General features: G+C 37.3%; 1 protein-coding gene across 18 annotated transcripts in view; it reads right to left on the bottom strand.

Annotated features, from left to right (window-relative positions):
* Window positions 1-25,911, bottom strand: part of Osbpl6 (oxysterol binding protein like 6) — a 193,966-nt gene that overhangs the window by 122,726 nt on the left and 45,329 nt on the right. For 14 of the 18 annotated variants that reach the window (XM_048808014.1, XM_048808016.1, XM_048808013.1 and 11 more), the window contains one exon: window positions 16,804-16,900. The exons of the other annotated variants lie outside the window; for them this stretch is intronic. The gene's annotated coding sequence lies outside the window, so the exon portion shown is untranslated. The remainder of the gene's footprint in view (window positions 1-16,803; window positions 16,901-25,911) is intronic. 18 annotated transcript variants of the gene reach the window in all.

Here is a 25,911-nt window from a genome sequence, read left to right as displayed (position 1 = left end):
CAAAGAGTGTCACTTTTTAGGTCACTGACCATCTCTGGGACTTGATCTCTTTCTTTGTCAACCAAGGGTGCTAAGTTGCTAGATGATTGCCAAGATCATTCCAGCTCTGACAGTCTATTCTATATGTACTTTTGTTCAAGATCATATTAGCACCTTGTTTTTGGAGAAATCTATTATAGAACTAATTCTCATTATAGTAGAGATAAGGCTCAGTGTTTTAAAAATGTTTTTAAAAATAAAATCTAATGTTGTCATCTGTTTTTATTGTAAGTTTAGAACTATATCATCAAAAAAGAAAAACGGAATCTAGAGCTATAGATGAGGATTAAGAAAGTTCCAGGGGCTGGGGTTGAGCTTTATATGGAACTTGGACAAGTTTTCACCAACTCTCACCTCTCTCCCATGTTTTCCCGAATTATTAATTCCCAGTAAGGGTTTAATTAAAGCCAAGGAGATTCATGTATATTGATGTCCTCTAATTTTCACATTAACCAAAGGCCACTAAGACAGTGAACATATGGCCTCTGCCCCAATATTGTATCTTCAAATAGTGAGAAATTCAGAAAGTCAGGCACCCTGGTTTCTCTTTAACGATTAATCCACTGGATCACAGGGCCCTAAAAACAGGTAGGCAATTTTTTTTCTAAAATATCAGAAGAAACTATGCTCTTGTCACACTCCTTTTCATTGATATCTATTTAAAAACATTAATGTTCTTTCTGCTCTAAAAATAAAATCTATTAGGTTAAATACACACAATGTCACTTTAGATATTACTTATTTTGACTCAAAAATTACTTCCCTTGGAGACAGATTCTGAACAATAATGAAATGAAGCTTTGCTAACATTTTGACACTACCCTAAAAAAGCATAAATCTGTATTTTCTTCTATGATAAACAATGGTTTTTGCAATATGTATTATAGAAAATTCAATATTAAAAATAATTGAGCTCTTTTACATATCTACTTTTGTTTTTTGAAGAATCTAAATAGGAAAACTGACACAATTTCAAGACTGCCATTTTAAACTAGCTTTTCAATCAATGCAAAATAATCCACTTCTGCATTAAATTCCGAATTTTCCTGTAAAGGAAGTAAAATAATTCAGGTCTACAACTCAAATTATAACACACACACGTGTAATACTTTGTCTTAGAACCAACTGTGTTCAGAACACATGGTCCTTACCCTGTTTAAAACGAAATTCTAATCTAACTGCTTTACACATTGCCTCTCATTAAGAAATAATAATAACAGCAACAGTAAAGTTTGAGACCAGGAGAAATCTGCCAAAAATAATGACAGAGATCTCTCCTTGACTTATAAAGGAAACTGGAACCACTGAGGTCATGAAGGGTTTGTAGCCAATTAATTTTGTCTTGTATTCACAGACTGAATATTTCATGTCTAGAGATAAAATCCTTTCTCTAAGAAAATGTTCAAAGTGAGAAAACAGTTGAAGGAGGGTCAACTAATGTCAAAACTTGCTCAGTACAAAACTCTCTATTTGAACTACTGCAATTTGTTTTCTAATCTCTTCACTTTAAATAAATCACTTCACATCCAGGCCTCTAGCCATTCCTGTACTATGGAAGCCAGTGACTAATATTTGAGTTTCACCTTCCTGAACCCCTTCTTTACTCAGACATGTTCAAACATAGCTTTTGTGAAAGGGCAAAGCAGAAAACAGGCCACATAATATTTCAAGGTCCCTTTGAGTTATATTTTCTATGAATTTATAATGATATCTTTAGCTTCTTTTACATTACCTTACAGTTCTTGATTAGTTTTCCTATACTTTTCAAACTAATCATCATTTTTAGATCATTCTCTTTATGGCTTTCTTAACTTTTTTTATTGAATTATATAACATTCCTGAAGAGTAAGGTGGTAACTCTTAGGGGTACAGGGTGGTTTTTTTATAAATGTAAGCAACTATGTAACTACAACTCAGATCAAAGCATAAATCATTAGTCTCCCAATCCAGAATTCTTCAAAGAACCATCATTAAGATTTCTAACATCAAAGATTAGTTCTTCCCATATTAAGACTTCATCTAGATAAACATCACCTTTTAACCTGAAATTCACTGAGAAATGAATTATATCGGTTTCATTTAACACCAAGATTTGGTGCATCAGAAAAAAAGAAGTAAAGATAGAAATTGGTGAGCTTAAGTTAAAAAAAAAAAAAAATCTCTTGTGATTTTCAGTTTGAATTGGAAGTATCAGCACGAACTAATAACATAGCTTACTAAAAGGTAAAATTCCCTGACCTTATCCGTTGAAAAAGTCTGGAAATAATAACTAAGTTGTAATCATCACCCCTGGTGACAAACTGTGTTTTTGAAGTATACATACACAGCTTGGCAGCCAATCAGAAGAGGTTTCTCTAGACAAAAATGGGACATTTTGATCATCAAAAAGAATAATGAATGCAAATGTATTAAAAAATAAAATGTATTTAAATCCATAGGTTCATGATGACCTAAAAAAAAAAAAAAACCACTCTTCAACTTTGGAGGAGGCCAGCCAATCAATTTGTAAACTGGTAAATAAAGGAAGGAGGCTGGGATTGTGGCTCAGAGGAAGAGCACTCGAAGGGCATACATGAGGCACTGGGTTCAATACTCAGCACCACATAAAAATAAAATAAAAAGGTATTGTGTCCACCTACAACTAAAAAATAAGTATTAAAAAAATAAACAAAAAGAACCAAGCATTTATCTGTCTAAATGGGATAGTGGTGATGACAGTCAATTACTGTTATGAACACCAGAAGTCAGTCCCACCCTGCACAAGTTTCATAGGGGGAAACAGATCATTCAGAATTGACTCAAACTTAATCCAAACAGCAAAGGGAATAAAGTAAAAGGTAATTTTACCTCTTGGGCTCTTTTCTTTCCAATTAGCTGAAGAAACTAGCAGAAACACAGTAACGTCGGTATATAAACTTTCTCTGGAAAACTGCTGCCTGTCAAAGGAGCCAGAGGCATCTACAAATTAGTTCATCCTTGGGTTGACTGCTCTGCTTATGAGTATTGCCAGTATAAATTTTTCTTCCCAAAAGATAAAAGTAAGAGTAATTCTGGCTTTTTTTTTTTTTTTTTTTGATCCATGTATCTTTTTCCAACCTCAAATAGAGATAATTGAGTTAAGGAATTCAAATAAAATTCCCTACAGAAGAAAAACACATTTGGATCTAATTCTACTATTGAGTCCTCACTGATTTCTTTTAAATTAAATGAAATCAAATTAAATGCAAGCTCTGGGTACAGTAATTTAACCACTATTTTGATCATTTCCCTTCTACTTAATTAGCAAAACTGAACCATTAAGTAATCCCATTAAAAATAAGGAGACAGGTAAATGGCTTTCTGGTTCTTACAATTATCAGTACTTGACCTTAAAAACATCAGCACAATCTCGAAAGGAATTTGGTCAAGAAAACTTCAAAATCGGGAGGGACAGTGGGGACGGTAATGTTTCCCTTACAAGTCATTTGTACTCCTTTGTGTCTAGTTTCAGACACAAATGACTCAGCTACCTACAGGTACTAGCTAGCTACAGCACTCATCTACCATGAACCTTCCAATGACAGAATCACCTGTCACCAGAGAGAATGAGGGATCCTTTGGGAGAGTATGCACACGCAAGCGCGCACAAACGCACACCCACTCATATACACACCACTCACACAGCTAATCTCCGTTTGGCCTTTTATGTTTGTTTGTTTGTTTGTTTGTGGTGCTGGGGATCAAATCCGTGGTCTCAGGCATGTTAGGCAAGTGCTCTATCAGTAAGCTACCTCCAATGCTCATTTCTTTGTGTGAGTTGAGCAATGATGATATGAGGCTGCTTTCTCCATCATTCATGAAATCACCTTTCTTTAACTATGAGGTGGGGCTACAACTCCAGACTCAACAAACAACACTGAACTAACTCTGGATCAAAAGACAGGAGCTTCACAGATATGAAGCTCAACAAAAGAAGCTAGACACAAAGGAGTACACACTGAGAGACTCCATTCCTATGAAGTTCGTGAACAAAGCTAGTATTGACTGAGAAAAATCAGAACAGTACTTGCTTAGGCAGGGTAGGGGATTGAGGGAGACAGGCAGAAGGGACCCTTCTGGGGAGACAGAGACAGAACTATCATAACACGGTGCAGGTTATAGAGGTATATCCATTGTCAAAACTGTGCAGCCAAGATTAGTGCTTGTCAGTGTATGTAAACTTTGCTTTAAAAAGCTATTTAAAAGTCACCATCATCATCATCATGTACAGTGAATGCTGATGAATGTATAGATGAACAAGGGCAGCAGAGTATTGGTAATTGTGGTGGCCAAGTAATGGGCAACTGGGATTCAGTATATTATTCTCCTGACTTTGTATATATTTGAAAGTTTCCACAATTGAGGTATTAGGAAAAGATTAGAAATTTAGTCCTCTATCACTTAATAGTCATTGGGTCCCCAAGAAAATCATAACCTTTCTGAACCTTGTTTTATTTACCTACAAGCTGGAGGTAATGCTCCCTGCACACCTAATTCAAAATATCACTAAGCTGTTGGTAAGTATCAAGTGAAGCAATGGATGTAAAGTAATTTCTAAACTTGAAGCAATACATTCACATAGCAAATTCACAATAATAAAGATGTGTAATTACCCACAGACCACAGTCTATATCTGAAGTGATGATTAATATATTTTCTTCAAACACACGATCTATTAACTTTTCCAAAATTCCTGTTTGAAAACATAGTAATAGAACTGATATGCCAGAAGTATGGATAATTAAATGTTATTTATATTAGATTACAAAGTATACTATGAGATTCATTTTATAACTTCTTAATAATGGAAAAATTGGGGCCCTTAGCAAAGTTTGTAATCTTTGCACACACACCAACTTGATGGCCAAGAAAAGATGCCTAAAAGCACATTCCAGACAGAAATTGGTTTAGGACTTTAAGTGATCTGGATAATCTGCATGTTAATAATTAAGAATTGACTACTCTAAAACTCACTGAAGCTTGACCAGCCAAAATAATGTTCATAGTTTATATAAAATCACATTGGGGAAAAGACACATTAAATTCTTAATGGAATTAGATTAGAAATTAGAAAGCTAGACATCTGGCCCTCCAAAATTAAGGCACACATATGTTCAACTCTAAGAAGCTCAGTTGAAAGTGGACATGTGGACCATGCCTTTACGTGATTTTTTAAAAGTTGTCTGCTAGGCTATCCTTAGGTGCAACTATCACAAAATAGAATCATACAGAGAGAGGTAGGTGAGAGTACAGGAACTGCAGGTGTATTTTGCTGTAACATCTGGTCTAATTCCAGTGTGTGAAGGGAAAAGACAAACAGCTGGGTTGGCCTGGTGCGCTGTTGTGGGCCAAGTTTCAAAGTAAGTAAGCATGCCAGGGTGATGTTTTAAATAAGGACATTCTAGCTTGAAATCATACTTACAGGAAAACCACTTGGATAAATTATTTTGCAGTAATGTCATCTTCAAATAATAGATGTATATACCAAGTGCCTACTCACAGTGTTCTCTTAAGACCTGGATTGGGGGAGAAAGTTTTTTTTAATCTCTGTCCTGGCCTCTGAGCTTTGACCTGGTGCACCCTCCACCTTCTGCTGCCTCAGACACCCCCTCTGCTCTTTTCCACATGACTTCCCTAAGAAACGCCAGCTCAACCTACCAACTGCTGGGTTTTAGGAGTTGCCTGAGGAAGACAATCTGAGCTGCTATTTATGAAATTACTGAGCAAAAACATGTTTGAATCTGCCCTCTTCTTGCTCCTTTGTGATGGCAGAGGAGATTACACAATACACAGCCATAAGGTTGGTCATTCTAAGATAAATCAATGCTCCAAGCTAAAGCCCCCACTCCAGGTACCACCCATTAGAAGAAAAACTTCCAATCTCAGTCCACACGTACCAAATTAAGCCCTGTGTTCTATTTTCTCTAATAGTCTAACATCTCCCATCCAAGGCAGTCTTTTCTCTAGGAGGCTGTGCTTTCTCTAAATATAAACTCTGCTTTTTTCCTCCAATTCATCATAGAGCTTTTCTGTCATTGAAGAGCCAAGGTCCCTATCGGCCTGTGAAACACAATACTGCCCATGTGACCCCCTGAGTCAGGAGAAGATGCCCAAGAGGAGCTGAGCTTCTCAACTGTTTCTCCCAGAGTCTGCTTCGACCCTTTCCATAACACAGAAATCAGGGATGTCAAGGTCACACCACGGATGAAGTGAGTGCCAAGACTTGAAAGGATTCCAAGGACTTGGGACCAAATGATTTCCTCCAAGGTCATTTTAACTTCTGCAGTTCTACCATTCAGAAAGAAACAGTGAAAACTGCAAGGGCAGAGGAAGTGAGTGAGAACACAAGTTGGGATGGAAGCTCTCCAGGATTTCAGAAGGAAGCATTCCTCTGTCAGTTCTCTTCAAGTCACTTCAATTTGTTGTTTCTTCTCAAACATTCCTTTAAACCTGGGCCTTGACGTCACACTGTGATATGAAAGGAATCAAAGTGAGAGACTGGATAATTGCTAAGAACTGAAGACAACCTCTGAAGCACTCAACCATGGCATCAATGGAGTAAACTTTAGCACATCTCAGTTAGTGTAGGATGCTGATGTCAATTCCAAACAACTACATCCTTGAGAACTTCTGTCCCAGAAAGTACCAGTAATACCAACTACCTGAGTATTTCTAATAGGTTCTTCCAGTGGGTGCTAGGATTTACTAGTGTATTCTACTAGTCACCACTAGTTAATCTTCTCAATTTTTATCGTTTGCCTGCAGTAGTGTTACCAAATAAAATGCAAGACATCTAGTGTACAATAAGTAAGGATTCTTTTTAAAATATAAGCAGATCTCAAGTGTTGCATTTAATACTAAAAATGGACACTAAAAATGATTCCTTGTGTATATGAAATTTAAATTGATGTCTTGTGTTTTTATTTGCTAAATCTGATAACTCTAAGCCCTACCTCCACTACAGTGATAGATAAAATCAACAGACATATAAAGAACATATTATTATATCCATTTGTGACATGGTGGCTGTGAATTCATTGCTTTAGGATATATAACATGGATAATACAGAAAAATATGAGAATAAGTGGGATGGTATTGTTGGATAACTCCTGTTCTCCAAATGAAAAATGGAAACAGTTGGACCAGATATAAAATTTTAATAAACCACTGAATTTTTAATAAACATTCACCCATATCAAATTTAATCATTCATATCTGAAATTCTCATATCTCCTGGAAGAGGCTTTCTAACTGAAGAAAGTGACCACCAGCTCAATTTATCATTGAATTCTCTTCCTCCTTCAAAAGCAACTCCGGGAACCCATTCTTTTCCAACTTACCAATGGTGATAACCTCTACTGTCATACAGTGGTTTGAGTATTTGCCACTTTCTGTAGATTCTGTTCAGTCCACTCTCTTGGAAATGTTCAGGAGCTGCAGAAAAACTAGGAGTCCTCATCCTGACCACCGAAGGACCTGGGCATGTAGTGATCCCTGGGGGATGCCTTGCCAAAATGTCATTATTTTAGCAGAAGCTCTCAAATAATTCTAAGATGGGGTTGTATGTGAACAGTCATCTCATCAAGTAAGAAGAAACAAGCAGATATCTAATTCATGCTGACCAAGGACAGTCCATTACTATTAGCATTAATTATAAGGAATGAGGTAGGATTTACGTCTCTCTGCCTATCTATATTTGGCTCTATTTAAGTGGCCTCAAGTAACCCAATCTTATTTTCTGTGATATAGATGGCATCTAATGTAATCATTTTTGTTTAACAAAGATCTCCAAGCTCCTCTGTGAAATGTGAATTTAGGACTGACTACATCAGAAGAAAAGTTTCCTAGTGTTTCATTTTACTCAAATCATCTTCTATGCTTTCAGTGTTTGGGTTGGAGCAATTATGCTAATTACATTAGCAAACTATGGCCCACAGGCCAAATCTAGCCCTCTGCTCATTTTGTAATAAAAGTGGTTTTGGGAATATAGCACAACCACTTATTTACGTATTGTCAACGGTGGCTTCTGTACCACAATGGCAGAGTTGAATAGTTGGCCATGGAAACCATGGCCCATTAAACCCCAAATATTTACAATCTAGCTCTTTCCAGAGAAAGTTTCCCAATCCCTGCTGTAAAGTACTACTAATATTTTTTTAAAGGAGAAATGAAGTGATAACATTCAAGGCTTTATGCCTTTGGGGCAACAACTTGCAAAAGAAAATGGTTGGTAGCTTCCGATCCAAGAATTAGCAACATAGTACTCAAGCCATGTAACCTCTAAATGTCAGAAAGCATTTCTGGTGTGGTAGCTCATGTTTCCAAGAGCAGTTTGAAAAAGAACACTGCTCTTGACCAACAGACATTCTTCAGAACCCGAAGAACAAACATACACCCATGGAAACAAGATACTACACATTTTTTTCTGCTTGGAGTCCTGCATTTCAAAAGGCAAAATTATACAATGACAACACACAGGATGGCTGCTGCCACAATTATTTGAGGTCTGGCAAAGAAAATGCATCAGAGCAGCAATAAGGAAACTGTCTCCATTTGGCATGAGTGCCTGTGAGGGAACTGTCACCGTCACAGGAATTCAGATTTTCAATCATCATGGCTCTTCTGTGGCTTCCCTGCCTTAGTCAGGAAAAGTGTGTGATCAGAAAGAACAACTACCTTCAAAACCAAAACTACAGTGAGCCTCAAAAGATCCCTAACACAGGTGCCTTGGAGGAGAGATTAGATGGCCAGAATGACATTTTATAGTTTCAGAGAGGCTCTTGGTGTAAACCACCTTCTCTACAGTAATCAAACATGAAGGGCCCTTTAATCTCCCTTCTGCTCCCATGGAGAGTCCTTGCAAACAGAAATGGCACACTCACAGTTAATGAAATTTTATGCCCCAGAAAATTAAACACAGATATTCCTCCAGTTGAAAGGAGCAGGAAGAAAAAAACACATACCATAGTAACTGTTGCTAGGTTTGACTTTATAATATTGACAGAGTAGATGGCTTACCAAATAAAAACTTTAAGAACTGGGTCTAATTCAATCTTGCAACCCCCATTACAGATTGCAATGGGTTTTCTTACTGGGACAGAGCAGAAATCTGGCTCTTTATGCTCGCTTTTGATTCTTACTTATACGATATGCAACACCTTCCACTCCCTGAGCCCACTGTTCCCTTGTTAGGGCTATAAAGTGGGTCCCAGGCCTAGGGGCCTTAGCTTCTGACTTGACAAACACAGAAAATCAAATATACACCAACTTTCCTTGGGAGGAGGAAGAGCCATCCCAGCTAGCTCACATCCAGGTGTAGTTAGAGCTTACCATGTTTATACTCACTCTATTTATCTATTTATTTATTCAAAATATTTGATAAGTGTCTACCATGTGCTTTGAGTTGAGGTTCAAAGGTGAATAAGATAGGCAATCTCCAGCCTTCTGAGGATACTGACACACTACAGGGGGGCAGATTTCAGATGAATAATCTATAATTATTAATTGTGTTCAGTGCTGTGAAGGTGAAGAGCAGTAGTCTGTGAGAACATAGCGGGAGTCCTAATTTATGTTGCAGGATCTGAGAAAGCTTCTGCTCTGTGAAAATGACATTTTAGATGAAACCAGAAGGAGGAAGAGTTCTTCAGATGAAGGCTGGAGTTGAGGAGTATCTGAGGCAGAAGGAACAGGTAGTGGAGAAGCCCTAAGGAAGGAAAAAGTGCAGTGTAGTCAATCAAGGAAGGTGAGAGTGACGTGGGGTAGTGGGGACAAGCGGCAGCCTTCCAAGGCAGGGTAGTGGTTTTATTTCATTCTGAGTACAATGGGAAAGTTACTGGCAGGCTTTGAACAGGTGAATGAAAATAAGATCTGCATATTTAAATGATGGTTGCCTGAGTTCTAGACCTGAGCAGACACAGAAGGAAGGAGCTACCGAGGTAGGAGATGACAATAGCCTAGCTAAAGGTGACTGCAGTCTCTGTGGAGAACTGTAGCATTATCAAAGATAGATCTGGAGGTAGAATCACAGGGAATACAGACAAAGGAGGAAGAAGGAAGTACCAGGATGTCTCTCAATTTTCTGGAGCTCCTGGGTAGTTAGTACACCATGCATCAAGATGAATTAATTAATTAACAAACAAACTGTGTCTGGCATGGAGGGCCATGCCTGTAATCCTAGTTACTTCAGGAACTGAGGCAAGAGGATCAAAGTTTGGGGNAAACCATAAATTTGCTTAGGTGCCAATTCATTTGGCATTTTTTTCAGGAATGCTCAATACCTGGGAATAGGATTTTAGGAAGTGGGTCAGGGTGTGATAATTAAGATGTTTTGAATTGGAAAAATGATATAAAAGAGCCTAAGCTGGCCCGTGAGAAGTCAACAGGTTTCAAAAAAAAAAAAAAAGATGAGAACTACTTAGGAAGGTGCTATAGGAGGAAGCAAGGCACATTCAGTCTTGGAACCACAAAGCGCAGCCATTAAGAGCACAGACAGATGTACTAGCTTCTCTGTAAGTGACTGTGCCTTTGCTTTCATTATCTGTAAAATAGGGTTTTGATAGAACATATATGGTGTTGTGATAAAACAAAGTGATACATGTTAAACACATGGCATGATTCCTGGGACACGGTAACCTCAATAAAATATTAGCAGCTATAGTTATTATTTTACACTTGAAGTTCCAAATATTTATTGGTGACCTTAGTGAAGATGTTTACTAGGCATTGGGATAACCTGTCTGAGAAGCTCAGAACTCTCCTGCTGGAAGTGGGAAGAATGATCATGGTTCAGAGTTTAAGTATGCTGATATGAGATTCTAAACAAGACATTCAGTTAGGGATTTTGTGACAAAGACTGACTTACTGGGCATTGACAGCCTATAGAAGGGAGCCAAACATATGGGAAATCTGATGCAGAAATGATCCCCAAAGGAGACAAACAGTGTGTCAAGAAATGAGCCTATCTAATGTACAGAGAGTTTTTTAAGCTCAAGCACTAGGCAAAGATTAACTGGACAGGCATTAAAAGGTTTCTATACATATTATTCCATTTTTCTTTCCAAACAGAAAAATGGTAATCTTAAAAGAAGTTGATAATTCCCTTTACATATATATCATAAGCATATGCAAAGATACATGTGTCAGAATCTTCACACTACTACTACAATCATGGAAATGACCTAAAACCAATGATAGGAGACTGATCAGGTAAAGTATGGCACATCCATATAAAGGAAGAAATTTATTGCCATTAAATATTGTGCTATAGATGATCTACTAGGAAAATGATCAATGTAGTGGTATGTAAAAAAAGCAGGCTAGAAATTAGCATGCACAATATGATATTTGTCTAAAAATATAATAGACAATAGAAAGATATATCAGAAGGACAAACAACATCAGAAAATTAAAAATAGTTCATTTGGGCTTGGGGTGTAGCTTAAATTATAGAGCATGATGTGCTTAGCATGTGTGAGGCCCTGGATCAATCTCCAGCACCAAAAAAAAAAAAAGACAGTTAATTCTGACTAATGAGATTTCAGGTGATTCTTTTCTTTCTTTTGTTTCTTAAAAAATATCATCATTGAATAGATGTATTTATATGAATAGAAAACTTTCATCTCTTCCTCTAAATCACCCTCAAATCCCTAAACCAAAAGCTCAAGAGAAAAAATGTGCCTGAAACCCTGACACAAGCATCTTCATCCTCACCCTGGCAGCAAAAGAAGCATGATACTGTTATATACACCAAGAGAAATAAATAAAATAGAACCATGTTCTTCACTAGGGGATGTTCTATATAATCCTAAAGCAACTAATAGCAGCATTGCAAATTACATTATGTGAATTTGTAACCACTCTTCAACAATATGCATTAAGAGAAAGTAATACAAAAAGTTTCATTTTGCTGGGTGCAGTGACACATGCCTGTAATCCCAGCAGCTTGGGAGGCTGAGGTAAGAGGATTGCAAGTTCAAAGCCAGCCTCAGCAAAAGTAAGGCTCTAAGCAACTGAGTGAGACCCTGTCTCCAAATAAAATACAAAATAGGTCTGGGGATGTGGCTCAGCAGTTGAGTGCCCCTGAGTTCAATCCCTGGTATCCCCCGCCCCAAAAAAGTTTCATTTCATTAAAAAAATGTGAAGCCAGACAAACTTTATGTTTGTGAGTTCTTAAAGGTCATCACACCCACAACCTTGACTGAAACATATTTTAAAAATACTTTTTTAGTTGTAGATAGACACAATGCCTTTATTATGTTTATTTATTTTTATGTGGTGCTAAGGATGGAACCAGTGCCTCACACATGCTAGGCAAGTGCTCTATCGCTGGGCCACAACCCCAGCCCCCATACCTGAAACATTTTAAACAAAATATTAAACATTTTCAGAGGACTTTTACTTTCCATAATACTCTTGAATTTTATTATGTAACCTTACATTGCTCTTCCACTATACCAATAAATAAGTTTTCATAACATGGGATTGAAATTTCTCATTAATATCTCTATCTATACACATAGAAGAGAGCAATGTCTCCTTATATCCTGGTACATATTATCTGTGCAACCTTGGCCAAATTATTTAGCCTTTCTGAGTCTTATTTTTCTCATCTACACATAGGGAGAATATAATGTTCCTCACCAGAGCTTTCACACTTAGAGCACAATGGTGGCCTCAAGGATCCAAAAATCCTAGACACATTTTTTCCCAAAAACCACAAAACCAATGAGAGTAAATATCATATTCCCAATCCACTCGGCATTATTAGGAACAGAAAATACCACAAACTTCAAATTACCTGTAAGTGAAGAAACAGACACTAACTCCCCATAGAGCTACTACTGAGGGTAGGAAGAGTGGCAAAAACTGGTAAGGGGACATGGAAAGGGCTTTGATGACGCAAAGACAAAATAAAGAGAGAAAGTTCTTCACCAAGTGCTAACATTTCTAACTCAAGTCTGATATCTCACAGTTCTCAGCCCCGGCTATAAGCATAGAAAGGTTTGAAGGTGAGAGAGAGGGGAGGGTTCAGAGAAGTGTGGCGTCTAGTAGAGAAGAAGAGAGAAGGACTGATGTGCTGTGTTGGTGAGAGAGGAAGGAGACCCTGAGGATACAGCACCAGGGAAAGAGAGACGAGACTCTCATCATCTACCACCAACACCTACCACCTATTAAAGAAGCTGTATCTCTGGCTGGGGCTGTAGCTCAGCAGTGGAGCACTTGCTTAGCACATGTGAGGCTCTGGGTTCGATCCTCAGCACCACATAAAAAAATAAAATAGAGGCATTTTGTCTATCCACAACTTAAAAAAAAATTAAAAAGAAGCTGCATCTTCCCTGCTGGTAGAAACAAGAGCTCATGAACCAGGAAAAGTGCCCAAGTTTGATGATGTGAAGGGGGCAGGTCACAAGCAGGTGCAGTTAACCAGTGAGGCTGCAACCAGATTCATCCAATGAATATTATTTGAGTGTCTATGGCGTGCAGGGCACAGCTGCCAGTGCCTGCAAGAGGAAGTGGCTCTCCCTACAAGGAAGACAAGGAGGGAGCCAGAGACTTTAATCAGGAGAGTGATATCATCAAACTAAATGAAGAGAAAGGTAACTGGAGAAGTGGAATGGAAGACTTTCTGGAATGGGGCACAACTTAAAGGGAGGCTAATGAGGAGGCCACCATAAATAACTCTAAGATAAAAGCATCAAGGTTTCCAGATGACCCCAAATCAAGGCACCAAGGCTTTTACTTTAGGAAACTGGAGAATGGCTCCAGTAATAGAAGAAGAAAATTTCAGCTTCCTTTTTGGCCATGGTATGATAATAATACAGAGAGATTGTAACCTCAGGAGAAAGTAGGAACTGGAGATCTTGGGAGTTGTATCCTTTTAGATAAAAGAGGCAGCTACTGGACAAGAGGAGATGGCCCATGGGTAAGTCAGTTCTCATGCTGGGCCATGGGACAATTCTGGTAGCCTCAGCATTTGGGGGTAGGAGTAGAGGAAGGGTACTTCTATCATAAGAGAAAGTGCCTAAAATAGCTGTAGGAAGAGAAACTCAGGAAATGGCGGTGGAATGCAGATACACAGATTGCATGGAGGAGAATTTGAGGACAAATAAAGGGGGTGCAGACACCACCAGTGATCTTGAGGATTAGCAGTTTCAGGTTGAGGGGTGAATGGCATTCACAGAGGAGAAACAGTGAATGCTCTCATAGTAAAGGAAGGAGACAGAGAATGGTGATATGAAGGTGAAGTTTACTAAGGACAAATGTGGGAGTGGAGGGACAGGTGAGAGCTAGTGGTAAGGTCAAGACCACAGGAAAGTTAAGAATAAGATAAAACTGATGGAGCGGGAGAGACACCGGCCAGGGTCTGGATGGAGACCATCCAATCAGCTTTCTGGGTCTTTTCCTATGAGAGTAGAGGCTATGGGTAGGATGCTATTAGGTCACCATCCTAATGGTACATGGGCTACAGATGTGCTCTGAATGAAGGGTTGGGAGCCTAGAGGCTGAGACATAGATTTGCATACCAGTTTTGCCACCTACCAGTTTTGCCACTTACACCTTTGCAGATGTCATAACTCGTGAAGCTCAGTTTTCCCATCAGTGAATGAAGTGTAACAACACAGTCCTCTTCCTCCCCCACCTATCTCACAGGGATGTGGTGAGGATCAAATGACACAGGATATGTGGATGTGCTCTGAAGACAGAACAGCCATGCATCGGTTATCAGACTGGTATTCATTATTTCACTTAGACAGCACTCGTTTCTCTCAACAGCGTTTGTTCAATCTGCAGTGTGCTCTGTACAGGGTCTAACCCAGTATTAAGCCCTGAGATTTTAAACACACACTGACTGGGAATAAGCACCAGTCTCCTCTTCATAGAGTGTATATTGCTGAGCTGATTCTATGTCCACACCAGTACACAAGAAAACAGAAGGCTGACCCCTGGGGTAGTTTCCCAGCCTGCACTTAGCAACAGAGTTCAACTACATACACTTTGTAACAGCAGTTTCAAATTAGCAGAAATGCCACTATGAAAAGGATGCCATGTGTTAGAGTCAATAATTTGTTGTTTTTAATTAAGAAGAAACCAGGAAGAAATCATGTTCTAAGAGTACTCAACCATTTGGTCTAGAAAAAGGCACCCACAGAAAACCAACCAGCCCCTCCTGTCTGATCAGGGGAACTGCTCTCAAAGGGTGGAAACCCCCCTAGGCATTGAAAGACACATCAGAGCTCTGTCAAATCATCACGCAAGAAGCTGCTGCAAGTCAAATCCATCCAGTCCCTTCACATTTGCATCCCAGTTGTCCCTGAAATGCAGCAACTGCTAGAAACGCATATCTTAACATGGCTGCTGCAGCCACACCCACCCCTCAATCATAATCTTTTCATTACAGAGATAATATAGCATCTATAACTTGGCCCATTGTTGGAGGGAAAATAACACATGTGGAGAAAATGGTTTTTTTCACTTCCAAAGCAGCAAATCATTTTAGTTATTCTACACAGTACAGAGAAGCTCATACATTTTAAGAAACCTAGATAAGTTCTTTTTTCCATCTGAGGCAAGTCTCAGTAGAGACTTAAAATTAAATTGTTAACCAAGTGTCAGGAACCATGAAATAAGCATAAGCGGTATTCTCCCTCTGAAAAGCAAAAAACACACATTAGGAGCTCTAACAATTCAATAGCTTCTAGTCAAGAAAGCCACCTATTATGTTTAAGAACCACAATCAAGGGAAAATATTATGAATGAAATGATTTTATTCTCTTTTTGTAAAAAGGCTTTCACTTATTCATTCATGCAAATAAATATATTGAGCCAATAATATGTGCTAGACAGCGCTTGGAACTGAGGATATGGTATATAACCAAATAGGCTTGTCCATGATCTTACAGTCTAATGGGAAAGACAGATTAAGATAATAAATAGCTATTCCTATGATTACAATATTAAATGTCAGAGGGAAAAGTTCAAGGTACTATGAAAATGAAATGAGAGGGACCTGGTTTAAATATATGGGAGTAGGAGGCTTCTCACAGGAAGTAGCATTTAAAAGCTAAGACCAATGTATCATAAAACAATTTTATAAAACAGCTAATGCTAAAGGGCAAAGAATGTGGAGTTTGGGCAGTGTGTAAAGAAGAAGAGGGCATGGAACAAGGTGGTAGATTTAAGAGACAGTATTTGGAGGATCTCAGTTTTTTTTGTTTTGTTTTTTGTTTTTTGTAAATGCAGTGGAAGGTGGTGAACAACTTCTACCAGAGCAGAAACAGGATCATATTTTTGTTTTGAAAAGAATGAATAGAGAGAACAAGAAATGGGAGCACTAAGGCGATATAGATGGGAGGAGAAGAGTGATTTTGAAATATATTGATGTATTCTGGAGATGAATGGAGAGGACCCTTCTACGTGGGTGGGGGAGTGCAGGAGCGAACTGAGGCCTAAAGATGATCCTGGGGTTTCTAGGTGAAGCATCAGATTGAATGAAAGAGCCTCATACAAAGATAGGAACAGTAGGATGCACAAGTGTAGGTGAGAAGTAGGGTATCAAAAGATTGATTTTGAACAAAAGTTAAAAAGTGGAAGATGCTTTTGAGACCACCAGATGGAAATGTCAAGGAAGTGGCAGAATTGAGTGCAACAGAAACACGACACATGTGCCATTCCACTCTCAAAACCTATTATGGTGGCTTAAGACTGCCTGCCTTCCTCTATGGAGTTGTTTCCACTCGCTCACTCACCTCTGGACACATTTCCATGCAGGACAACAAGATGGGAACACAGGTCCTCTCCAAGAACAATGGGCAGGGCTACTTCTCAATATTAGCAAAAGATAGTCTGAGAAAGTAAAGATGTCTGTTATAAACCAACTATGTAAGATTACAGATCTTATAAATTTTGTATATATTATACATTTTATGTATCTTATAAATATGCAAAAGTTAAAATATATTGTGAATACAATTTTAATATATTTTATAAATAAATTTTATATAAGAAAATACAAATATATTTTCTAAGATTTTTTTTTTTTGTTTTCATTTGGTGCTAGGGATTGAACACACTAAGCACATGTTCTGTCACTGAGCTAAGCTCCAGTCCAATTTTCTAAGGTTTTATGTGGATAGATTGTGCTGGTTATTTCATAGCTGTCTTATTAAAAAAAAAAAAAACTTAAATGTATTTTTCTAAATGTTAAGATAGTCCTTAGAACTTTGGGCAAAGGAGAATGTGGAAAGAGGAGGGGTCCTGGAGGCAGGAAAGATGGCGGAATGAGATGGACATCATTACCCTAGATACATGTATGACAGCACATATGGTGTGACTCTCCATCGTGTACAACCAGAGAAATGAAAAGTTGTGCTCCATTTGTATACAATGCATTCTGCTGTCATGGATAACTAATTAGAACAAATTTTTTTAAGAAGTAAAACATTTGAAAAGACAGTACTTAGATGGTTAATTGAACTTACATACCATTTCTTTAATAAAGACTTAAAGCATCAATATGCTACATATTTTAGCCACATACTATTAATTTGAAAATCACCATGAGATGGTATGAAATAATTGTCTCAACCATCAATTCAGTGGCAGATAGTAAAAGACTCCAAATATGAGTTCTGGGTTGATTTGGGTGTTGTTTTTTTAAGCCAAATTGGCATGATTCAAAAATCATTTGTTCACTAAAAACTTCCACAATTTAAATAAGAGTAAAAACTGGAAGTAGGCTCATCAGGCTTGACTTCTGACAGGGTGACATTTAACACCAGGGAGACTGCCAAATAAAAAAGTGACGTCATCCACATCTGCTGATTCACAGGAAAGGGGGAAACAAGGAAGAGACAGTGAGGCCAAGAGAGATTAAGAATTGTGATTACATTTTGCTGGAAAACACGCTGCTGAGCTAGACAAGTACTTAAAAAGGTTACTGGTAACTAGTGAAAAAAGAAAAAGCACTTTGTTAAATGAGATCAGAGGAGAGAAATAATATTTGTCAGGTGTGCAAGCAAAAGGCAGGATTTTAGCTGTGAGGCATTGATACCAAGTGTCCCCTTATCTTTTTCTGAGTACATATTTTCCACCTCTGACTCACCTGAAAATAGTTTCTCAAGCATGCTTTCACAAGATACACTTTAAAATTATCTTAAAGCCACTCTTGTTTCAGGCAATCACTTAACCTTGGAACAACTTTGAAAATATCTTTTAAAAAGTCACAAAGTGGGGGCTGGGGCTATAGCTCAGTGGTAGAACGCTTGTCTTGCACGTGTGAGGCACTGGGTTCAATCCTCAGCACCACATAAAAATAAATAAAAATATTTTTTTAAAAAGTCACAAAGTAGGGCTGGGGCTGGGGCTCAGCGGTAGCGCACTTGCCTGGCATGTGTGAGGCACTGGGTTCAATTCATAGCACCACATATAAATAAATAAAATAAAGGTCTATCAACAACTATCTGTATATCAGTGACAAATCCTTTGAAAGGGAAGCAAGGAAAACTACACCATTTACAATAGCCTCAAAAAAAAAAAAAAAAAAACTTGGGAATCAACAAAAGAGGTGAAAGGCCTCTACAACGAGAACCACAAAACGCTTAAGAAAGAAATTAAAGAAGACCTTAGAAGATGGAAAGATTTATCTTGCTTTTGGATAGGCAGAATTAATATTGTCAAAATGACCATACTACCAAGAGAACTATTCAGATTTAATGCAATTCCAATCAAAGTTCCAATGACATTCCTCATAGAAATAGAAAAGCAGTCATGAAATTCACCTGGATAAATAAGAGACACAGAATAGGTAAAGCAATCCTTAGCAAGAAGAATGAAGCAGGAGGCATCACAATACCAGACCTTAAACTATACTATAGAACAATAGTAATAAAAACAGCATAGTATTGGCACCAAAATAGACTTGTAGACCAATGGTACAGAATAGAGGACACAGAGACAAACCCATATAATTACAGTTATCTTATATTAGACAAAGATGCCAGAAACGTACATTGGAGAAAAAATAGTCTCTTCAACAAATGGTGCTGGGGAAATTGGAAATCCATATGCAACAAAATTAAATTAAGTCCCTATCTCTCACCATGCACAAAACTCAACTCAAAGTGGATCAAGGACCTAGGAATTAAACCAGAGACACTTCGCCTATTAGAATAAAAAGTAGGCCCAAATCTCCATCATGTGGGATTAGGCCCCAACTTCCTTAATAAGACTCCCTATTGCAAGAATTAAAATCAAGAATCAATAAATTAAAAAATAAAAAATAAAAAAAAAATAAACAAAAAAAAGAAAGAACACAGAAGGGAATGAAAACTGGCACCTTGCTGTGCTTTATTAAACATTTTTGTTATACTTCCACATAATGTAAAGTATTCAAATAGCCCGGCAAGTTTCATTCCAAAAATAAATAAATAAATAATAGCAGTTCTTCACCCTTGTCCTCTTACCCATTCCCCTTCCTCAGAGGCAGCCAATTAAAACTCATCTCTAAATAATATACTTAATTGCTACTTCATGAATTTTCAGTTTTAGGCACATGTTAATTTTCTACAAAGGAAAATAGGAATTTGGGTCTTTTTTCTTCCTTTCCTCTCTCTCAAAAACACTCTTCACCGCCCCCCCCCCATCTTCCTGATATAATTAGAAAATGACTTTGGAAAAATAAACTCTGTTCACATTATTTTAGCCATAGAGCGAGAAAGCTGTGATTCCTTCCTTTTCTTTTACAACATTTTATGTATATAATTTTATTTATTTATTTATTTATCTTTATGTGGATTCTGAGGATTGAACCCAGGGCCTTGCACGTGTGGGGCAAGCACTCTATCACTGAGCCACAGCCCCAACCTCAACATTTTGTTTTTCTTAGAACAAATAATTTTTTGTTTTATGTTTTGCTTAGTTGTTTTATATTCATATATATTTACAGCTCCAAATTCCCACATTTAAAACACCAATTGGAATATTCGGGTATGTGACATATTTTGTCAATTTCATCTTCTTGGGGTAAATTCTTTCCACTGGATTTCTGATGTGGTTCATTTTGTACTGGTCACCTGCTATGTTTGAAGCACAGTTTCTCTCTTCAGAGCAAACACAACCTTTGCCTCTCTCTCTTGGATCTCTTACTTCCTGTCTTCTGTGTCTTTTTATTGTTTACTCCTCGTTTTGGTGGCATACATTTTCTAGCAGTTTCACAAAAAAAAAAAAAAGGATATACAGAAGATAATTTTTATCTGTATTTCTGAAAATTTCTTTATTCCAGTCTCTTATTTGATTGACAGTTGGAATTCTAGGTTGGAAATGATTTCCAAAGAATTTTTAGGACATTTTCCCTTTATCTTCTTGCTTCTTGGGTTGGTGTTAGTAAGTCTAAAGCCATTCTGATTAGGGATTTAAAAAAAAAATTTTGGTTGTATATGGACGCAATACTTTTATATTATTTATTTTTATGTGGTGCTCAGGATCAAAAAAAAAAAAAAGAATCAATAAATGGGATGTATTCAAACTAAAAACTTCTTCTCAGCAAAAGAAACAATCAGTGAGGTAAATACAGAGCCTACAATTTGGGAACAAATATTTGCCACATGCATATCAGATACAACACTAATCTCTAGGATATATAAAGAACTCAAAAATCTTAACACCAAAAAACCTAAATAACCCAATTAATAAATGGGACAAGGAACTGAACAGACACTTCTCAGATGATGATATACAATCAACCAACAAATATATGAAAAAATGTTCAACATGTCTAGCAATTAGAGAAATGCAAATCAAAACTACTCTAAGATTTCATCTCACTCCAGTCAGAATGGCAGCTATTAAGAATACAAACAATTATAAGTGTTGTCAAGGATGTGGGGAAAAAGGCACACTCATACATTGCTGGTAGGACTGCAAATTGGTGCAGCCAATACAGAAAGCAGTATGGAGAACACTTGGAAAACTGGGAATGGAACTACCACTGGACCCAGCTATCCCACTCCTTTGTATATACCCAAAGGACTTAAAAACAGCATACTACAGGGACACAGCCATATAAGTGTTTATGGCAGCATAATTCACAATAGCTAAACTGTGGAACCAACCTAGATGCCCTTCAGTAGATGAATGGATTAAAAATGTGGTATACATGGAATATTATTCAGCATTAAAAGAGAATAAAATCACGGCATTTGCAGGTAAATGGATGGAGTTGGAGAATATAATGCTAAGTGAAGTTAGCTAATCCCAAAAAAACAAATGCCGAATGTTTTCTCTGATTTAAGGATGCTGATTCATAATGGGGTTGGTGGGGCATGGGAGGATTAGATGAACTCTAGATAGGGCAAAGGGGAGGAGGGGAAGAGATGGGGTATGGGGGTAGGAAGGGTGGTGAAATGAGATGGACATCATTACCTCAAGTACATGTATGAAGACAAAAATGGTGTGACTCTACTTTGTGTACAACTAGAGATATGAAAAATTGTGCTCCGTATGTGTAATATGAATTGTAATGCATTCTGTTGTCATATATAACAAGTTAAAATTTTTTAAAAATGGAGAAAAATTTTTAAAAGTCACAAAGTAAAAAATTTTAAATAGCCATTACATTCAGAAATATAATTTGTAAAGCAAAAAGTATATTTGTGTTATATATGCTTTATGACCTTACTTATAAATTTTTACCTGGCATATGAATGTATGCGAAGTGTTATTAGCCCACCTAAGGTATCAAATTAAAATGAACTGTATATTTAATCATAAGTCATGTCCATTTTCACAGAATTAAATCTCTAAAGAATGTTTGAAAAAATGTTTGTGATCCATTGTTGTCATCAAAACATTTATCCAGTAATTATTTTCTGAGTACCTACTATGTATAGGGAAACACAGTGACTGATCAACTGTTGAGCCAAAATTAAGACACTAAGAAGTGTGAGCGGAACTATGGGGAAAATTAGTAATGATAGTACAGAAATAATAATGGCAATTAACATTTATCAACTGATTATTATGTGAATGGTTCTCAAGTACTTCTTTTTAATACTACTTTTAATTATAGTAAAACACACATAAAATTCACCATCACAACTGGTATTAAATGCATAGAGCAGTAATATCAATATTAATCATCTCACACTATGAAACCATCACTATCATCCATCATCTTCCCAAACTGAAACTCTTGTGTCCATTTAACAAAACTCCCCACCCTCTCATCCTCCCATTCTCTACCACTAGCAAACACCATTCTACTCAAGCATCATGATTTTCTAAGCATAGCCAACAATATACTTCTTCTATGTGAATCTAGAATATCTTCCTCACCTAAGACATTAAAATCAAGAATCAAAATAAACTGTACTTAGATTTATGTGTAATAAAGTATTAAATATCGAATTTTTAAAATAAAGCACATGAAATTACTAGTAACAGCTTCAAGTAAAAGGGTTTTACTATCAATTTTTTTTTTTAGAAAGAGAGAGAGAGAGAGAGAATTTTTTAATATTTATTTTTTAGTTATCAGCAGACAAAACATCTTTGTTTGTATGTGGTGCTGAGGATCGAACCTGGGCCGCACACATACCAGGCAAGCGCGCTACCACTTGAGCCACATCCCCAGCCCTATTATTAAATTTTTAAATATTAATTTCATCTTTCTTCATATTTATAAAATTTCTGTTTCATGTTTTATAAGGATGCTACTATACATATATAAAATGTATTAATAAATATTATATTTTAGCTATCACATGCTCAAAAATGTTTTATTGATGTGCTGTGCAACCAAAAAAGTGTTTAGAGAACCACTGTACATAAGAACCGTAGTCCCGTTAATAGCAGTTGATGAAGCAGGGGAGGCGATGAGTTTGACTTTGAATATGTTGATACACATTGAGTTCAATGTGCTATGTCGATGATCCAGTGGACACCTCCAAAAGACAAAAGACATGCAAGCCTGGACTTCAGCTGGCATGGAATCTATCCTTAGGAATTATCCACAGAGGGGGGACCATAAATGATGGGCGAAGGAATGAGAAACATGAAAAAGGACAATAGCCCAGGCCTACACAGAGGGAAAGAACAAGCCTGGAAAATGGAGGAGGAAGCAGATCTAAAGGACACAGGGAGACAGGAGGTGACCCAGAAGAATATATAAAATGGATACCACAACTAAGACCACTCAGTTATAAGCTGATGAAAATTAAGGAACCGAGAAAAGGCTGCCCGCTGGATTTGGCTACCAGGTCACTTCAGTCCTCTCAGAGCATTTTTCAAGCATGGGAAATATCAGAAGCCTGAGTCAGAATTGGCTGGATGATGAGCCATGGAGATTGGAGCTGGAGGGGTTCACAGGGAAACCTGGTGATGGTGAAAATGAAAGGATGGCGATGGATGTAACCCCTTGTTTGCATGAAGACTTCCTAAAGCAGTGGTTCTCAAACAGGGGTGACTCCATCCCTTGAGGGACATTTGGCAATGTCCAGAGACTTTTTCTTTTTAATTTTGTATTTGTTTTAATTAGTTATACATAACAGTAGAATGCATTTATGCACTTTGATATATCATACATAAAGGGGGTTTGATTGATTGTATGAATAAATACAATCAATCAACAAATATATGAAAAAAATGTTCAATATCTCTATCATCTTAAAAGGAAAGATCCATTTAGCCATCTCCAGGGTGCCATTCACATTTGGTGCACAGAGGCCAAGGTTGCTGTTAAATATCAGTAACACCCAGTACAACCCCCACAGCAAAGAATCCTTCACTTCAAAATGTTGAGAGTGCTGAGAAGCTCCATTCTAAAGGAGCAGAGAGATCTGAGCATTTTGTGAGCGGAGAAACTACCAAATTTAAGTTATAAGAAAGGAAGGAAATAAGTGATAAATTGGCATCTCATAAGAGTGGGAAGGTATATGATTAAGGGCAGAAGTACGTGGGTGAGCCCTAGAAAAGAAGAGCTTTTCAATTTTGGGAGATGGATCAGAGATCAAAAATCAGAAAATTGAAGGAATTCATAATCTAATAGTCTTAATCTTATTTGAAAAGCAAGCAGCATGAATTCTACAGAGACACAGAGGTGGAATTAGTATCTTCAGAGAGGAAAATACTTGATATAGCCCCTAAGGAGGTGGAATCAATTATAGGGATATGAAGGAATTAATATGTACAGGTGAAGGCCCAGCAGGGGGAAAATATCTAAATATCTTTGGCATAAAGGTAATTTATTCAGGGTGTACAGGTCACAGAATGACCTTAGGGTTTTCTTGAGGTCAGTATTGGGCTAATCAGTCAGGAGAGAACAAAAGATAAGAAAACTGAACAGTCTACCTGTCCAAGCTAAGGCCATGAAATCAGAAATGAGAAGACCAGCAGGAGGCTGGGGCCATGGTCAGGAAAAGAGCAGCATGGGTGAAAGGAAGACTGAGAGGAGGAAAGAGGGATAGAAAGCCACGACAAAAGATGGTAACTCTGGGGTGTCAAATTTGAAACAAATTGTTCCAAATTATAATGATATCCAAGACATGATTGTAAAAGGCTATAGACAAATTCTGACATCCATGCATCGCAATCATCCTGGATTGTACCATATTCGATACATTCCTGCCAGCATCAGTCTTTGGAGATGTCAATGTCTCTGTTTAGGTAAGTCAATCACAGTACGCCTGGATCCCCTTGTATCTCCCATAGCACACACTGGTCACATCATCACCTAAGGTTAGTGTCTGGGTGAACAAGCCTTCTGTTACCAGGCTCATGTAGAACTCAAACCTCTGACACCAAATCTTCCAGAAAGGGTTACACATGCAAAAAGATACCATGAGAGAGTAGCACATAATATTCATGATCACATGAATGATATTCACAGCTATTGTTCTTCTGTGACCGGTGCACTGTGGAAATGGTAAAATCCAACTTGACATTCAAAGAAACATTCAAAAAAACTGTCCTTTCTTGCCATCTGAATTCTAAGTGATTAAAGACATAAACTTCATTAAGCATTATTCATTAAATTTATAATTTTTCTGAGATTAAAACTTAAAAAAAACCCAGATCTATTTCATCATCATTTTATCTGATACCTTTTAGCCCAAGACCTGCTACAGCAGGCTCTATCATCTTAAAAGGAAAGATTCATTTCTAAGGGACTGTAGCAGCCAGAAATGTGGATTGAATAGAATCAATGACTCAGAAGAACACACAAAATGAGAACTTGAAAAAAAAATACCTTAGGAACTGGGGCTGGAACTCAGCGGTAGCACACTTGCCTGGCATATAAGGAACTGGGTTCAATTCTCAGCACTGCATATAAATAAATAAAATAAATGTCTATAGACAACTAGAAAAATATGTTTTAAAAAATAGCCTAACTTGTGAAAACAAATGTTATGAAGTTGAAACATTAATAAATGGTTTGATTGCATTCCAACATCAAATAAAATGTCCAGCTTTGAAAGTCATTTTTTTCATTAATGTACTGAAAGGTTAGTTCTTCATGCTAAGGAAAAAAAATATTTTAAAATTTCTAGGGCTAGGGTTGTGGTTCAGCGGTGGTAGAGCACTCGCCTCGCATGTGCAAGACCCTGGGTTCGATCCTCAGCACCACATAAAAATAAATAAGTGAAATAAGAGTATTGTTTCCGACTACAACTAAAAAAATAAAAATAAAATTTCTAAAAGAGGAACTAAACCATCTAAAATTTAGGTTGGAAGCAAAAGCAGTACTAATATTCATCAAATGATATGTATTTTTCTCCAATTAGAGAGTGTATCAAATTATCTGGTCCAATGTAAAGAAGAAGAGATAAAACTAAGACCCCCAAATAAATAAGTAAACCAAAGAT

This window comes from Marmota marmota, unplaced genomic scaffold (assembly GCF_001458135.2).
Source record: "Marmota marmota marmota unplaced genomic scaffold, marMar, whole genome shotgun sequence".
Classification (NCBI taxonomy): domain Eukaryota; kingdom Metazoa; phylum Chordata; class Mammalia; order Rodentia; family Sciuridae; genus Marmota; species Marmota marmota.
The sequence above is the reverse complement of the archived record's forward strand: the minus strand, read 5'-3'. Positions and strand labels throughout refer to the sequence as shown.